This window comes from Chionomys nivalis, chromosome 11 (genome assembly GCF_950005125.1).
Source record: "Chionomys nivalis chromosome 11, mChiNiv1.1, whole genome shotgun sequence".
Taxonomy (NCBI): Eukaryota; Metazoa; Chordata; class Mammalia; order Rodentia; family Cricetidae; genus Chionomys; species Chionomys nivalis.
In genome coordinates, this window is record NC_080096.1 from 72,498 (window position 1) to 91,866 (window position 19,369).

The following is a 19,369-nucleotide window of genomic DNA, read 5'->3' on the forward strand; positions in this document are numbered from 1 at the left end:
TAAAACAAAAAGATATGTTAAATTCTACAAGCAAATGGATGGAACTAGAAAACACCATTCTGAGTCAGGTAACTCAGACCCAAAAAGATGAATATGGCATTATGTACTCAATGATAAGTGGATATTAGCTATAAAAAGATGATATTGACCCTATAGTTCATGATCCTAGAAGCTAAGTAACAATGTGAACCCTAAGAAAAACATATAAATCCACTTGGAAATTCAAAATATAAAAGATCAGCTGAAATAAAATGGGAACACAAGGATGGGGAAAAAGAAAGGTAGGAGAAGAGAAGGGGGAAATGGGAGGGGTGAAGAGAACTTGAGGAAATGAGATCATTGAGATAGAGGAAGGTCAGAGATGAGAGCAAGGAAATAGATATCTTGATTGAGGGAGCCATGATAAGGTTAGCAAGAAACATGACTTTAGTAAATTCCTAGGAATCCACAAGGATGACCACAGATAAGACCCTAAGCAATAGAGAAGGGGGGACCTGAGCTGGCCTTGTCTTGTAGTCAGAATGATGAATAACTTAAATATCACCAAAGAACATACATCCATCAAATGATGGAAGCAGAGGCAGAGACACACATCAAAGCTCTGGACTGATCTTTCAAAGTTCAATTGAAGAGTGGAAGGAGTGAGAATATGAGCAAAGAGGTCAAGACCATGATGGGCTCACCCACAACCAACACCACTAAGACTGGGAAGGAACCAGCATAGGTCCAAACTATTCATTTGGAATGTGGTTGACAGTGATATGGCTGAGGAAGACTGATGGGTCACTGGGAGTGGAACCAGAATTTATCTCTACTGCTTGTACTGGCTCTTTGGGAAAGTATTCTCTTTGGATAGTTACCTTGTTACATCCTACCTAGTAGAGAAGGCCTTGGACCTTCCACAAAGCAATGTGCCTTACCTTCTGTAAGGATTGGATGGGTGGATGCTTATTTGTTTCCAAGTGCTCAGACCTGAAATAATGACAAAGAAACCATATTATTAGTAATGCTGTTTTGTAACATGAACGGCCAACATTGAAACAATTCAAAGAGAGCATAACAACATTTAGTAACAAGATTCCCTGTGTATTTTCCATCTTTATGTGGCTTTACTGAACCTGTATTTCTTCTATTTTCACTTTTACTTATAAAGACAGGTTCTCTGTGTATCTTTGTCCTGGAATAACTCTGTAGGCTGTCCTTGACCTCAAAGAGATCTGAGTTAGCAGTGCTGAGATTAAAGGTGTGTGCTACCATGGAGACCTGTCTGTCCAGGCCTCCCAGGCATTGGGATTAAAGGTGTGTCCTGCCAAACCTTGAAGTCACAAAGGTCAATCTTCCTCTGCCCCAAGTGAGACTGAAGTCTCACAACCGATCTACTTCTGGCTCCCAAGTGTTGGGATTAAAGGTGTGTACCACAACAACCAAGTACTCTTTTTTTTCCACTTTAAGAACTTTGAGCCAGGTGATGGTGGTGCACACCTTTAATCCCAGCACTCGGGAGGCAGAGACAGGAGGATCTCTGGGAGTTCGAGACCAGCCTGGTGTACAGAGCTAGTTCCGGGACAGGCTCCAAAGCCACAGAGAAACCCTGTCTCGAAAAACAAAACAAAACAAAAAAAAAAACTTTGACCTTTGCCATGCATATATTTTAAACACACCATAAACCATTTAGTGGTTTTCTTCAGCTTTGAATCTCTCTTTACTGTATATATCAGCTGGATCTAGCACATTCCTTAGCTTTCTGTGATTCTAGCCTTGTGCCTGAGGTACCAGCCAGAGCAGCCTTCATTGCCACAACTCTACAGTGTTTCAAATTTCCAGACAGCAAGAAAGCAGCAGCATTCTGCTCACAGACCATAATCACTTGCATTCTTAGTCAGAATGCCTGCCTGAATCAGAGTTTGCCCTGGCAGGAAGGCATAAAAAGCAAGCATATTAAAATGGTGCAGCTTTTTTTCTGCTGCAGCTGAAAACCGAAAAGCACATGTTCAGGTTTTCATCAACACCATTTAAGTGTTTCAAAGCAGGACCTCTTAAAGAGCTTCAGGGTTTTGCAGCTAAAGCTGAGTCAGGAAGCTTCTCTTGGATGAGAGAGCTTGCTTGCCTCTAGGAAGCAGACCCAAAAAATTGCTGCTACCAAGAAAACATGCTAACTATATTCGTTCCAAACTTTCTCAGGCTTTCTATAGATGCAGTTTACACCATAGACGCCATTCTGTAACATGACAGGGACCTGCATGTTGGGATTTCTTTACTGCCCAGTTCCCCACAACTGGCAAACCCTAAAGAAAATCACACAAAGATCTACATAATATATAAAACTGATTGGTAAATTAGCTCAGGCTACTTATTAGCTCTTGAGGCTTACATTAACCGATTACTCTGATCTATGTTAGCCATGGGGCTCAGTACCTTTCACAGCAGGGCAGATCACATGTTGCTTCTTAGGAGTCTGGGCAGGAGTATGGGAAGAGCTTCCTTCTTCCCAGAATACTCCTGTCCTCATCACCACACCTCTACTTCCTATCTGGTTGACCCGCCTATACTTCCTGCCTGGCCAATCAGCGTTTATTTAAAGTATGATTGACAGAATTCAGACAATTCTCATGCACCACTGTTTGGCATAAGCGTGTTTCTGGCTAACTCACATCTAAGTGGTGGTGCACATCTTTACTACCAGCACTTAGGAGGCAGACACAGGCAGATCTCTGTGAGCTCAAAGCCAGAGAAACCCAAAACTCAAAAAAAAAAGACCTTAAAACAAAGGTATAGCAATCAAGAATGGGATAAATATTAAGGATAAATATTTATAAAAATATTTAGGATAAATATGTATAAAAGTATTTAGGATAAGTATTTATAAAAATACTTAGGATAAATATTTATAAAAATATTTAGAAAATGGAATTTAATTTAGTATCCTGGAACTAAACATCAATGAATCATACCATTACAGCTGGTGGTAGCAGAAAGTTAGAACAGTTTAATCATGCATTGCTAAATCAACAGCACTGTAGTTCTACCAGCTATTAAACTATTTTAAACATTTATAAGACAAACTTGAAAGGAAACTGCAATATTTAGAACTTCATAGAAACCATGTTGTCAGTTTTACAGTCTATCTTCGAACTGCACACAAAAAGCATGACTCTGTTTGTACACTGGACAGTGATATAACAGGCAGAATATCCTACCATACCAGGATTGCAGAGTCTCCATCTCCTCAGGAAATCTATATACAGGAAGGATTAGAGTAAGATATAATTATAATCTCAATAAATTATTGTGAAAAGTTGAAACAGGCTTTATGGCCATGTGTTACAGAAACTAGGATAAATTCTTTTTTTGTTGTTGTTTTTTTTTTTTTTTTTTTTTGGTTTGTTTTTCGAGACAGGGTTTCTCTGTGGTTTTGGAGCCTGTCCTGGAACTAGCTCTTGTAGACCAGGCTGGTCTCGAACTCACAGAGATCCGCCTGCCTCTGCCTCCCAAGTGCTGGGATTAAAGGCGTGCGCCACCACCGCCCGGCTAGGATAAATTCTTATACCATTAATTCTATTAGCAATTATGCAATCCTACTTCACAGTTTAGCAGAAGAGTGCTACTCTACACAGGAGAAACCATTTACAAGCTCCACCATTTGCAGCTCCCAGCAATCTGCTCCCTGCAGACACAGTCCATGCAGTGAAGTTTTTCAGAGGCTGCAAGCAGGGTGTTGCAAGGATCACTTAGGACTACTTAGAAATAGGCAGGAACACACTAAACCCTGACTGTCCACTGGCTCCCACCCAGCCAGGAAAAGACGCACCACACAACAACCACAAGTCTCAATAGGCCACTCCACCTAGTTTGGGAACAGCGACCCCCGACCTCACCCGCCAAGCCCAGCCACTCCTCTGCACATGGGGAGAGCTGCCACGTGCACCAAGACCGGCCATTCCTCCCCACCTGGGGACTTTGGCCCCTCACTCACCTTAGCCCACCGCTCCTCCCATCTGTGGAGAGCAAACACTAACCATGGTGCAGCTGCCGAGCTGATAAACTCTCTCTCCCTACAAGGAAGCCAAAGGGGCAGTGCATGAAAGAGGCTGTGATTTCTTCAGGAAGCACTAAACCGGAAGCCTGGCTCCTGGAAGAACCCTCCCATTTGACTGTAGGGTCTGCTGGAGGCTCTCATTGGTTAGTGAGGTCAGAGTGACAAAACCAGTTGAGCAGAAAGAGACACAGCACAGCATTCGCAGCACTGGCTGCTAATCTAAGGACAGACCTAGCCCAGATTGACTGGAGGTTTCAGTCAAATTCAACAGAAAGTCTCTGGCTAATGTAAATAAATGGGTTCGATTAAAAAGGAAGTATACAAATTCAGAAAGGAGCTAACATATTAATCATGCATTGCTAAATCAGCATCAATGTAGTTCGACCAGCTTTTAAACTATTTGAAACATATATAAGACAAACTTGAAAGTACACTGTAATATTCAGAACTTCTAGAAAACATGTCATCAGTTTTCCAATCTGTCTTCCCACTGCACACAGAAAGAATGACTCTGTTTGTACACTGGACAGTGATATTACAAGCATATGACATCATACCATACCAGGACTGCAGAGTCTCCCTCTCCCCAGGAAATCCATACACAGGGAGGCTCAGAGTACAAGGAGCACTGCACAGGTCATTAAGTAGAGCAATAGAACCACAGCCTGGCTCATGGTCCATCCAAATCCCAGCAGAAATGACGGCTCAACAGACCATCCCTGAACAACCTACACTCACTATGGCATAGCTTGTGATCTTCCTTACAACTAATTACAACAGAAGCAGAGAAGAATCCTGGCAAGAACCACCTGTAAGCTACCTACCACTATTATCCCTGCTTGCTAAGCCATCCCAGAGTCCCTCCCTCACTGGCTAACACCACCCAGCTGGGACTCAGAATATTATCAGCTCCCCTGCAGGGTGATCAAAAATCAAATTACTCAGAAATCACAGAACTTTCTCTTCTGCCCTTCCAGTCCAGTGGACATTGCCCTAAACTAGAAGGTTAGTATTTTAGTAGACATTCCTCCACTTTCCTTGAGCATTTCCTGTTCCTCACCCAAAGCACAAGGTCCTTTGTATGCACATTCCATTACACATTCAATGTGCAGTGCACCCAACCCATCACGTCATATCTGAGATATCCTGCACAATCACAACTGCTGTTAAAGAAAAGCAGGACATGATTTAGAAGACACTGAGGGGTCATGGTAGGGCTTGAAAATAGGAAATAGAATGTGGATGTGATATAATTATAATATCAAGAAATTATTTTGAAATGTTGAAACAAGCTTTATGGACATGTGTTCCAGAAACTAGGGATTTGTATTAGAGCACAACAAAGACATCTCTAACCTTTTAGCTCAGGATGTATATCTAAAACCAGTAAAAGTAACAGCCCTGCTAGTCAGGGCCACAACATTTCACTCTGATCTATTTTGGTTGAACTACTGTAGCAATAGCAATTTGATTTCATGATAAGTTTAGTTCTTTATTCAGATTCTTGATAGCCAGGTCAGTGGGCAACAAGAAATAACCATCAAGACATTTATGGAGCATCTAAAATTGATTACCAAGTTCCACATAGCTAATCTCAGCTACTGTTGAAGTAGGAAAGTTCTCAACCACTGTCCTGTCTCTCCCCTTCTGCACTATGAATCTACAAACTTCAAGCTTGGTCTATGCACTCAATTCTTGTACAGATCCCTATTCATTTATAATCACAAACTAAAAGTCAGAGACACTGGAGGTCACTTATTAGCTGGTTTATTTTTCCTTTTTACTGACCAGTCAAAGCCCAGTCCTGAAGAAGTTGTAGGACTATCTACCAATCACTGGACAGGAGAGGGAAAATTGGGTTTTTAAAGAAATTCTCAATTACATAGCATGAGGCAACAATATCACAAGCTCACAGTATCCCCCACACTCAACAAAGATCAGAGGCCAAGAGCCACTATCTAGGTCACCACAAAGAACAAAAGAACCTATATAGCTCATGGGTCATCCATGTCCAAGCAGCTCTGACAGCTCAGCCAACCTGCTCTTCCAGGTCTGGGGACAGTGACTCCTAAATTCACCATGACATGGCTTGTGGTGCTTACAGCTCCTTAGAGCAAAACAAGAGAACCCTGAAAGAACCTATAAACTACCTCCTACCCTCATTAGCTAAAACTACCCAGCTGGGCTTCAAGCAGAGATCAAATGTCTCAGAAAGCAAAAATCCTCCAGGTTTGTCCTTAAACAATATGGTCAGATAAGATCATAATCTTGGAAATTTGTAGTTTAATAAAAATCTATTCTCACAGAGCACTTCCTGTTCCTCCAACAACAACAACAAAAAAAAAACCGGCCCTATGTGTACATATTCCATTATACACTTAAGGTCCAGTGTAGGCAAACCTTTACTTCATAGCTGGGAAGTACTGCAACCAAATGAAAGTCACTTTTAAAACAGTAATTGTTAAACAACCTCTGAATTATGTTTATTTATTTACTTTTTATTTATTTTACAGACCGACCGCAGTTTCCCCTCCTTCCTCTCCTCCCATACCCTCCCACTCCCCTTTGTGCCCCCAGTCTACTCCTGTTTCTGCTGCATTACTTTTTAAGTTGTCTTTCCTATCCTTGTGAGCAAAATAAAAAATACAACACATAGCCGGGCGATGGTGGCGCACGCCTTTAATCCCAGCACTCGGGAGGCAGAGGCAGGCGGATCTCTGTGAGTTCGAGACCAGCCTGGTCTACAGAGCTAGTTCCAGGACAGGCTCCAAAGCCACAGAGAAACCCTGTCTCGAAAAACCAAAAAAAAAAAAAAAAAATACAACACATAGAGCACACTCCTTGTTTCTTTCCTTTAGCCTTTTCCTCAACTGTTAGATTTCCACAAACACACGTGGAAATGGCCAGTATGAAGGAAGGAATGGAATGTTTTCACATTGGGTATTTAACTGGTAGCAATCCAACTTCCTGATTACACGCTGGGCTTAAAGTTCCTATGCACAGTTTCTTATGTTTGTTTTTCAGGCTATTTAAGACAAATTTCTAAAATGAATATAAGGAGTTTTGTAACCTTTGAGAAAGAAACAAAAATTTGCATACTGCTTTTCAAAGCTTATAAATTGTACACTTCCATCTCTTTTGACAAAGTCAAATCACTGCATCCTCAAAAACATTGGACATTTTTAATGTTATAGTATTTGTGTTTTATTTTATTTATTTATTTATTTTTGGTTTTTTTAGAGACAGGGTTTCTCTGTGGCTTTGAAGCCTGTCCTGGAACTAGCTGTTGTAGACCAGGCTGGTCTCGAATTCACAGAGATTCACCTGCCCCTGCCTCCCAAGAGCTGGGATTAAAGGCCTGTGCCACCACCACCCAGCAGTATTTGTGTTTTCATAAATAAGGTTTTACTGAAGATCAGAAGGCAAATCAGCCACCCTAGTCAGCCCTACAGGCCAGGGAGTGGTGGCACATACCTGTAATCTCAGGAATTAGAAGACAGAGTTAGACAGATTTCTTTGAGTTCAAGGCTTCCCTGGGCAACCCAAAATCAATCCAGAAACAGATCCAGGTGGTGGTGGTTCACACCTTTAATCCCAGCTTTTGGGAATCACACACCTTTAATGGAGAGAGGTGAAAACAGGAGCAATATGACTAGGCAGAGAAAAGAATATTTTTTGTTTGTCTGAGAGTTGGTAGAGATAAGATCTCTCTAGCTGCTTAACTGCTTTGCTTTTCTGATCTTCAACTTGAACCCCAATATCTATCTCTAGGTTTTTATTATTCATGCAACAGAAATTTCTCTTCCTAAAAGAAAATCAATTTAAGCACCAAATGGAAGACTGAAGGACTGTTGGGGGATATCAGGAACAAAGCCCATGTCTCACTCATACTAAACAAATACTCTACACTGAGTCACAGTCTCATTACTCAAATATTTCATTATGAGTTTACACATTTTAAAGGTCACTGCATTTGTCTGTGCTTTCAAACTGTACAAACTTTTAGTCACTTTTCCAGGATCCCCTAATATTAAGTTGCTATTCCTCAACATAAAACTGCTGCTTGACATCCAGAAATTTAGTGTTTATCCAGTCCAAGAAACCTTACTTACTGTAACTTTCCCACTATTTTTTTCTTGAAAAATTCTTTTCCATATTGAAATAGCTATTGATACAGTTTCAGTGCCTTTGTTGAAGATAACATGCATTTCAGACATAGACCTTGGGGAAATAGAGTTGAAACAGACCTGCAACCCTCCTTCCCAAGGACTAGCTCTAGTAGTACCTGAAGATGCTATGCAAGCTGCCTTAGGAAAAGAGGAATCAACAGTCCTACCCAGCTATAAAACTTATGAACCTCAGTGATACCTTCCTGACAAGATACCCCTATGGTAAAATAACAGCACAAGGGTACTTTATCACGGGAATGACCAACATCTGTCTAATAGAACTTAAGGTCTACTCAATAGGAGGGAATGCACACCCAGTACTATAAACTTAGCCAATATCTATGGCTAGAGAGGTCCAAGACCCTAAGGGAGAACCCACAATTGCAAAAATCAATATAATTACTAACCATACTCTAAATGCTTACTTTTTTTTTTATTGAAAAAAAAAATTTCTGCCTCCTCCCCGCCTCCCATTTCCCTCCCCCTCCTCCCGCCCCTCTCCCCCTCCCCCCACTCCTCTTCTCCTCCCTCTCCAGTCCCAGGAGCAGTCAGGGTTCCCTGCCCTGTGGAAAGTCCAAGGTCCTCCCCCCTCCATCCAGGTCTAGGAAGGTGAACATCCAAACTGTCTAGGCTCCCACAAAGACAGAACATGAAGTAGGATCAAAACCCTGTGCCATTGTCCTTGGCCTCTCGTCAGTTCTCATTGTCTGCCATGTTCAGAGAGTCCGGTTTTATCCCATGCTTTTTCAGTCACAGTCCAGCTGGCCTTGGTGAGCTCCCAATAGTTCGGCCCCACTGTCTCAGTGGGTAAATGCTTACTCTTATACCCAAAGATAAGGGTAATTCTCACCCCTCCACAAGAAAACCCTTCTTTTTGTAGTAAATAGAGAACATTATAGAGATATACAACTGGTCCACATGTAGAGAATATGTGACCACAGGTGCTCAGCCCCAACTAGTTTTCCTACAATGTAACTCCTATTCCTAAGGCCCAGAAAAACCATGGAAGGGGGGAAAGAAAGATTGGAAGGACCAGATGACCCAGGACACTTGCTGCTAGTATCTTCTAGACATGACAGAAAACTGTCTCTATGAAATCTCAACCATACAGTTACCTAAACAAGACACCACCAGTCGACATGCCAATGCACATAAGGGAAATTTCACAAAGCCCACCCCTCAATGAAGAGAAGAGCTACGGCCAACTAATGGTGGCTGACAGAGGGAGAATCAGTTTTTCCCAAGAACGAGCATCCAGATAGGTTATCCAATCCCAAGTGGTCAACCCTTAACACGTGTACAGCAATATGGCTAGGATTAAAGTCATGGCTTTGATGGCTGGATCCAGCCCACTCCTTAACTTTATTCTGAGAGTCTAGCCTCATAGCAGAAGTACTAGCTGGAGTCATGTTTATTGCCACAACTCTATGGCATTTCAAGGTCTCTACCACCACCAAAAAGCATGCATTCAGCTTTTCATCAATACCATTTAAGTTTTTCGTGGTATGACCTCTTAAAAGGACTGCAAGCTTTGCAGCTAAAGCTGAGCCAGGAAGACTCTCTTTTTTTTCAAATATTTATTTATTTATTATATATAAGTATTCTGTCTGTGTGTAGTGTATGCCTGCTGGCCACAAGAGGGCACTAGACCAATTACAAATGGTTGTGAGCCACCATGTCGTTGCTAGGAATTGAACTCAGGACCTTTGGAAGAGCAGGCAATGCTCTTAACCTCTGAGCCATCTCTCCAGCCGCAGGAAGCCTCTCTTAAACGAGAGTGCTTGCCTCTAGCAAGCAGAGCCTACATGAGAAAGTGCTACTATCAGCTGTGCTTAAATCTATTCTTTTCTATCTAGAATAACTTGCCAAGCTCTCTAAGGCTTTAAAGTGGATTTAGTCAGCCCCACATTGGCACATCATTCTGTTGACTGAGGTTTGTGTCCTACCAGGTCCCACATCTACTTAGTTCCAAATAAATATATAGAGACCTACATTAATTATAAACTGATTGGCCTAGTAGCTCAGGCTTCTTATTAACTCTTATAACTTATATTAGCCCATAAGACTTGTCTGTGTTAGCCATGTGGCTTGGTACCTTTCTTGACAAGGCAAGCACATCTTGCTTGCTGTATCTGGCTTCCTCTGTGTCTGGATGAAGACTGCAGACTGAAACTTTCCTCTTCTCAGAATTCTTGTTGTTTCCTGCCTGGTTGCACCGCCTATACTTCCTGCCTGTTTACTGGTCAAACACCATTTATTTAAAATACATGTGACAGGGTACAGACCATTGTCCCACAGCACAAACCACTAAACACTAGTTGATAATTGTTTCTGGATAACTTCCTGTTTAACACATGACACCACTCAACTTATCCTTTACCCTGGAAATTGACATCTTTCCTTCTAAAAAATGAGGAGTACGAGGATTCTAAGATAGCTGGAAAAAAAGGAGGCCCTTACATCTTTCTTGATAAAGGCTAATTCACACAAATAGTACTTGTGTAAATATTCAAGGACCACTTCCAGGAGACCACGACATTCTGTTGCTGATATAACTGCAGCAGCACGAGGAGCTGGACATGCTCTACACCTCTAATCCTACACACAAGAAACCGGACATGCTGCATGCCTCAAATTCTGAACATGAAGAGCCAGATATGCTGCATGCCCCTAATCATGCACATGAAGAGCTGGACATGCAGCATGCCTCTAATCCTAGCACTTGGGAGGACAGTGGAGCCCAAGCTAAAGCTTGGCCTCTCCTACACAGCAAGTTCCAGACCATATAGGACATCAGCAAACACCAGCAAAGATAATCAACATGTAAACTCAATGAAGGCAAGACAGTGAGCTGTGGGAAGCACCACCTACCTGCTTTCCATCCAGGGTACACAGCATCTTGACGATGCCTGAATCTAGTTTAATGGGTTCGGTGATATCTGTTAGGACCTGCTCAAAAGAATGGGCAGTCCTTTTATAGAGAAGGATCCACATGGCATTCCTCGGCTTCACTCCACTGCGAATCACAGTCACTAACTTGGGTTTGATGAAGTCCTTGCTTTCTTTCACCTCGCTCTTCACAGCGGCTATGACCAAGGTTCGGGTTGTACCTCCCTTGATGTTCACAGACCAGTTTGAATTAACATTTTTGGTGTAATCAAAATGGTTCATTGAAGGCACACACGTAACTCTCTCCTAAAAAGCAAAAAACAATTTTATTAGCACAATATCAGATCATTGAGCATTGGCCATAATAAGCCTGGATGCATTATGTATAAACAATGGCTTCTGGAAACCTGTAACTCCTAAACTTGTGGTCACAGAAAGGGGGTGCAGTATAATACCTCTTTCCTTTAACATCCACCCCACCTCCCTTTCTTCCAAAGTACCTAGGTTGGTTTTCAGAAAATTACAGGTATAATGTGAAAAGCACTAGGCCCTGAAATGAAGAGTGAGACCTGAGTTTTATTTACCCAAATGTCTCACCTTTGATAAGTCATTACTCCAAACTTTGATTCTCAGGAGCATTAGCTGCAGAATTAAATACATCAAGTAACTAAATTACAAAGTACTTCATGATTCCAAATGCAAACTAATTCATTCTTCATAAAAGGACATCCTAGCCAGCCATGGTGATATGGTAGAATCCTGTAATCCTAGCTACTATGAAGGCTAAAGTGGAAAGATCTGAGTTCAAGGCCAACTTTAACTCAGCCTGAATTGTTACTGCAAAGGGAGAGGGATTGTACTGGGTATGGTAGCTCAAGCTTGTAGTCGTCGGAACAGAGGTTAAGGTAGAAAGATTGGCACCAAGTTTAAGGATACTCTAGGCTATGCAAGGAGTTTCAGGCCCATCTAGGCTACACAGTGAGACCCTGTCTCAGAAATAAACATAAATAGTTCATTCTGGATGAAATAATTGAAACAAATATATTCATAAAAATTAAAATCCTTCTAATTTCAGTCAAACAGAAATCACTACATCCTTACACGGTGGACTTATCATATTCAGTTGTAGTATCATCCATTCAACTACTGAAGCACTGTGAAGTGAAAGGCTTGGCTCCTCAAAGCAGCATACTGCAGGCACTGTTTTCTCTAGAGGAATATAAATTTAAAATAAAACTAAAACGTCAAGTGGACAACTTTTTCTATATCTTCTAAATGGCAGCAGATATTAAGCTAAAATGATACAGTCATTTCTCACAAAGCTTAATCAGGCTTTTGTTTAATTAAGAAGGGCACAGAGGCTATACTGCTTGCCTATCATTTATCGATATCTAAATATTTTACATTCCAAAATTTCTAAAATCCCTACTGAAAAGATGGTACTTTTCCAAGAAGTATATAACTTACTCAATTAGTTTGGTAGTGACTTTTTGACATGGAAGGTTACATGCTAAGATTTAATCTGAGATATAATCACAAAGAACACATTATTCCATATACTTAGTACAAATAGATTCATTCTTGATATAGTAATTATACCAGATGAGTCATAAATGTTTTAACCAAAATAATGAAAAAGAAAGCCTGAGGATAAGCTAATAATGTCAATATTGACTATTACCAAAATGTTCTCCAGGACCTGATTTGTAGAGAACATCAGAGATGACCAAAGGCTCCTGCACAATGAGTGACAGATCAGGGATGTGGAAAAGAATGCTGAGGACATGCCATGTCTTCTGTATAGATGCATTGTTAGGGTTCTGCCTGGGAGATGCAGGAAACCAATTCTAAACTATATTACCACTCCTACAGCAGCACCCTGAAGTCTTCCCCAACCATCATCACCAAAGTTGTCGTCTCCATAGAACCATTTGACAGTAAGAAAATTATACAAAATTTCAAAAGTAGATATCAAATTAATAAAGCCATGCAATGCACATGTATGTATTAGTGAGAAAAATATGATGGTGCTATCATTCAATTTTACAAAAAAAATACAAGCCATATCAAAAAAATTATTGCCATTTTTATTTTTGATGAAAAATTGATGAATGGTCTGACTCAAAATGTGTAATAGAAGACTATATAAAAATAACCTTAGCAAGAGAAAATATTTGTTTCTTAAGACAGGGAGATATTAAGTCAGTGGTAAAGTCTTCTTTTTTTTTTTTAATATTTATTTATTTATTATGTATACAATATTCTGTCTGTGTTTATATCTTCAGGCCAGAAGAGGGCACCAGACCCCATTACAGATGGTTGTGAGCCACCATGTGGTTGCTGGGAATTGAACTCAGGACCTTTGGAAGAGCAGGCAATGCTCTTAACCTCTGAGCCATCTCTCCAGCCCCGTAAAGTCTTCTTAAAAAAAAAAAAAAAAACACAAGGTAAAAAGAAAGTGAGCAGATTTTCTATGTCCATCTCCTTTGATCAACCAGGCCCTGCACAGCTGACAAACCACCCAGGACACACGCTTTTCAACTCATGTCTTAATTTCCGTCTGTGCATGGGCTTGGAAGAACAGAAACAAGAATAAGAGCAAGCCCTTCATGTGATTGTGCAGTTACAGGTAGTTAACTCCTTCCCTGTCCCCCCTTTCCATTCATAATATCCCTACTAGAAACATGTAGACCAATTCTATAATTTGGAAAGTTCTGAGTCAAGGTGTCCACAGAATAGAGCTTCACGCTTCCATGGTGTGCATGTGCACATACAGTTTTCTGCACACTGAGCTTACAAGCTATTGGTTTCTCATCATTCTCTAGTTAGTTAAGAAAGTTTTTTTTTTTTATTTTTAATAAATTAGGTGATCTTGTTCCTTCAGCAGATCCAAGCCTCACCCTGGTCCAGCTGAAACAATCATTAGTAGACAGGTTATAAAAGCATAGGTAAGGTTTTTACTTTCCCTAGTTACTCAAAAAACAAAGCCTGGTTATAATCTAGGACATAGACTAGTGGTTCCCAACCTTCCTAATGCTGTGTCCCTTTAATACAGTTCCTCATGCTGTGTTGACTCCCAACCATAAAATTATTTTCATTGCTACTTCATAAATGATTTTGCTAGTGTTATGAGTCATAAGTAAATATTTTTGTTTTCCAGTGGTCTTAGACACTTAGAATACCCCTGCAAAAGAGTTGTCCAAATTCTAAAGGAATCACAACCCACTAGTTGAGAACTGCTGACGTAGCCACTTCTTCCAACACCTTTGGCTTTATAAAAAATCTCTTCTTCGCCGGGCGATGGTGGCGCATGCCTTTAATCCCAGCACTCGGGAGGCAGAGGCAGGCGGATCTCTGGGAGTTCGAGACTAGCCTGGTCTACAAGAGCTAGTTCCAGGACAGGCTCCAAAGACACAGAGAAACCCTGTCTCGAAAAACCAAAAAAAATAAATAAATAAAAATAAAATTTTAAAAAAATTAAATAAATAATCTCTTCTTCCTGGGGCCCTCAGTTGCTTATGGGGTGAGTGTGAGTACATCCTCCTCCTCCTGAAGTAGAAGCTTTGAAGTTTTCCACTATTGAGAGTGATGCTGGCTGTGGGAGAACTACATATGATTTACAAAGTAGGAAATTCATACACCAGCAGTTTTAGACTACTTGTGTGTAAGTCAATATCGTTCTCACATTTGCTACAATTTAATTATTTAGGTCACTAACTAGTTTATAAATAATCCTGACATTCAAGTCAAATTCTGTGACATGAAATCTGGAGCCCATGGTTTTACTTCATTCTTGTAGAAGGAGCAAGCAGACAACCTTATGAGGAAAACAAAACCTGATTAAGCCTGAAACACAGGCTCTTCACTCCTGGAGAAAATGACGGACATATTGATAGACATGCATTCATCACACTTAAACAAGGGAATGCAGAAGAAAACATAGAAAGACATTTAATATTTAATACTGGTAAATCTTCGGGATTTCAATGCTTTCCTAATTTCCAAATGTAAGGAAAAATTTCCCCAAAAGAATGCAACCAAGGAAAACCACATTCAGTTATGTGTGCTCTTAGTGAAGCCTAACGTGGGTGAGCTTCTGAGTGCATTGTAGTCAAACGTGCTCATTTCCATCAGAAGATGAGTACCCAACATAGTTGCTAAGAAAAATACAGAGTAGGAAAAAGTAAGACCGTTTTATTAGTTTACTGCGTCAAACGATTTAATTGGGTTTTCTAACCAAACTGTGCACTGGCTGAAGTAAAAATTATGGGAAACATCAAGATAACACAAAATCCCCTGCTCCAGCTGCGGTACTATGTGCACTGAACCCCTGTGTCAGGCCCCAGGAGCATCCCTGTCACTTCCATCTGCGGTGGACACAAAAGGAGGTGGGTGACCTCTATGACCACATTTTCAACACATCTGAAAGCTAAGCACAGTCCTCTCCTGAAGATACATCCAACTGTTGGGTTTATGATCCTTTCCACCAGGGAAAGTGCAGAGAAGCTACTGTGGATGCAGATATGAAGAAAGGTATATCTATATACTGAGGTTTCCACATAGAGATATAGGAGTGGGAGCATGATTAATAAAAACTCAGAGACAGGTATTAGGGTTCAACCTGAAGACCAGAAAAGCAAAGCAGTCAGTCACTGACTCTGACCTTAACCTCAGTCTGAAAATGGTGATCCTGCCTCCAGGAAGTCTCAGAATGAGACTGTGACTGAGAGCTGTCTCCTCCCTTTTTATAATCATCTCTAGTTCTGGGATTAAGGGCATGCACCACTACTACTTGGTTTCTACGGTAAACTAGTGTGGCTACTGATTAAAGGTGTATGTCATTGTAACTACTGGGATTTAAGGTGTATGTCATTGTAACTACTGGGATTAAAGTATGCTGCATAGTCAGTAAGACTGGCCAACATGGCTGTTTTACTTTTCCAAGCTTAAGGCAAGCTTTATTTTTTAAAATACAAATAAAACAACACTACAGAAGTTTGTCTTAAGACCTAAGAAATTAGCTAAATGTGAAAACAGAAATTCTACTAATGAGACCAAAAATAATTCTCATGCAGTAGTATAAACTAACAGATCCATGGTCTGCCTTCAGTTCCGCACACCTGGTCAAAGGTAAGATATCCTTAGAGTTCATAATGGGAATTTTAATTTTGTGTTGGTTTTTATGATAAAATGTATGCATCACCCCATTGTGAAATACATCTAAATAACTACTTCTAAATGAAGCACAGCCACACAAATTACTACCCAAAGCTCTAACTCTTTGGGTGCAAGGTATGTAACTTGGACAGAAATTAGTTGGGAAAATAAGATAATACCTAATATAAAGATATGCTCACAGCAAGTTAAGGGCAGAGAACATACAGTTACTAGGAATAGAAGTCAGTTAGCTATATAGCTGGCTCAGTGCATGGCATTCTGAAGGGCATTACATCAATTCTGCACACCAACATAGCATTAAGCACTGAAGGGAACCGTGAATAGCAGTTCAGTTAGCACAAACAGTACCTGCAGTTTTATCCTGCTAACTTACATTTTCACAGGTTGTAAAGGTTGGCCAGTTCTTTCACGGCCACTGTGCTTGGATAGCATTGCAGTATGGAACCTTTGCATATCGTCTTTATATTTATAAATATCTTTAAATTGCAATTCAGTTAGCAATCTCTATCATTTGTATGCAAGATTTTTATGTAGACTGTTTGTTTTACCACTATTGGTGGTGGTGCTCTAGAGCAGTGGATCTCCACCTTATTAAAGCTGTGACCCTTTAATGTAGTTCCTTACGCTGTTGTGACCCCAGACCATATTTCACGGTGTACTGTTATTTTGTTTGTGTTTTAACAAACAAAGCTTGTCTGAAGATTGTAGTGCAGAGCTAAACCACTAGAAGCCGGGGAGTGGGGGCTCACACCTTTAATCCCAGCAATAGGGAGATAGATAGGACTAGACAGGACTATAAGGAGGGAGGAGTCAAGAGCACTGCAGTCTGAAGGTTTAGTGGAGACAGATACAGTCTGGAGATGCAGTCTGAGGACAGGATTGCACCTCAGTTTGAGCCCTGGTAGAGGTAAAAATCTCTAGTGGCTGGCACTCTGCTTCTCTGATCTTCAGCATTAACTCCCAGTATCTGACTCTCGGTTTTTATTATTAATAGCAATTAGAATTCATGCTACATCATTGCTACTTCATAACTGCAATTTTGCTACTGTTATGAATTGTAATGAAAATATCTGATATGCGGGATATCTGATATGTGTCCCCTGTGAAAGGGTCATTCAGCCCCAGGAGGTCATGACCCACGGGCTTAGAACCACGAGCTGGAATCTTGTAAAGCAGCCCTCTACCACTGAGTTAACCCACCTACCTTCCAGCAGCTTGTCCAAGCTGGTGACCTTCCGACTGCCATCTATGGTGTAGATTGTGCGGACGCCCTGAGGCAGGTTCACATTGTCAGACAGCAAGCAGGTAAGCTCTATGAGGAGCACGTCAAAGGAATGGAAGCAATCATTGGAGATGGCAAAGACCAGGCCTCGGAATTAGCGGTCCCCATTTCGGTAGAAGCATGCCTTCTTGGCCTTCTTCTCTGAGTTTAAGTCCTGCAAGTCCGCGTGCAGTAGAAGCTGCAGGATGAGCCCATTGCCCTTGGGGCCAGAGATGCTGCTGGCCCCGGAGGAGCTGGGAGCCCCTCTCCGCGACCCTGGCCGAGGCCTTCTGTCCCGTTCTTCAAAATGCCCCAGCTCAATGCTCCTGGTGCTGGCCATCACGGCTGCTCAGAGATAGCTCTCCACAAATAAATTAATAAAGGAACGTCCCAACAGCCCCAGCCGCAGCGCGCCGTGATCTGGGCGCTCCGGCCTTAAAGCATTGGGACACCTGGCTCGAGCACAGCCATGCTTGCAGGTGGGCCCGCTCAGCAAGCTAAAAGCGGTCGCGGCTTGTAGCTGCCCAGCTCATTGTCCCGCACGCCCTCTCCATCACCGCCGCCAGCTGGGGAGCCCCACGCCCCACGCGCGCATCCTTCGCCCGGCCACGCCTCACAAATAGCGCGCGGGCAGCGGGCCAGGACCCACTAAGTTAAAAGGCCCGAGGCTTGCCCTGGTTCGGATCCAGCCCGCGCTCGCTCTCCGGCGCGCCGAATGGAGGAAGGAAGCTGAGGGGGTGAGGTGGAGCGCGAGCGTTGACGAGGCGCCTCAGGGCTGTGTTGCGCGGCCTGGGGTCCCGGTTCACGGCCAGTGAGCGGCCAGGCTGACCGTGACGATCCTCACCACAGCGCTGGGCCCCTGAGGGAAGAGCGCAGTCGCCTCCCACGGGCGCACGCTTGCGGGCATTCGCGCTCGCGGCCGCCTGGCAGAGCCTGGACCCAGGAGGACACCTTCTGTCCCTCTTAGGATACCACAAACCACAGGGAGAGGGAGGTGGTGAGGAAGAGGGCATTCTTGGAGGCCCTGCCCACCTTGCTGCGTGAGCTACGCGCTCCCGGTTGTGGCGGCGCGCCCCACAGCCGCGCGGGGGGCGGCGCTAGTATAACCAGACTAGCCAAAAAAAAAAAAATACAAAGGAAGGAAACTCAAGGGCAGCAAGCACATCCTTAACCCGCCTCTCCGGGGGGAACCGAAGACAACCTAGGGCAGAAATACAAAAACATAGCACTAGGTTTAGACGTGATGTTTATTTTTTTATAAACGACCTATGCATTGTTTTATTTAGAGATTTGGGGAGAAAATCCTTCACACTTTCTATGGAGATTAGCTAACGCTCTAGTTCCAGTAACTTTGAATGAAAATAATTGACTAGAAGTTATTGGTTTGGGGAAGGTCGATTTAATCAACTATTTGTTGAAAGCTTGCCATTTGACAGGCATTAATCAGTCCCATCATTGGGGATGTTCACGCAGAAAATAGAACCCCTGGGCTCTTCCCCACGTGTTCAATCTGAACTCACAGAAATGGACTGACAAACATCTACCATGCAGAAATCTTTCCCTTAGCGGTGTGTGGTTCACAATAAAAGCGTATTTAGTTATTTCACTTTGGCGTTGAAGATCAAAGACATTTGGCCCTAATCTGACATATGAAATTAATGATTCAGCACCTGGTTCTTCATTGGTGATGGGGAAACTATCCTTTAAGGTAGGATGTCAAAAGAGCTGGAGTCCTGGAACCACGTAAAACAGGAATGGGTGGGAACACAATCTTCAGTACCATCGAAGCTAATCACTTTTCATAAGGGATTTAATGAATATGATACAGATCAAGAC

General features: G+C 42.1%; 1 pseudogene; it reads right to left on the bottom strand.

Moving 5' to 3' along the window:
* LOC130884061 (serine/threonine-protein kinase DCLK2-like) overlaps positions 1-17,873 on the bottom strand; it is a 70,729-nt pseudogene extending 52,856 nt beyond the window's left edge.
* Between the last annotated feature and the right edge of the window lie 1,496 nt (positions 17,874-19,369).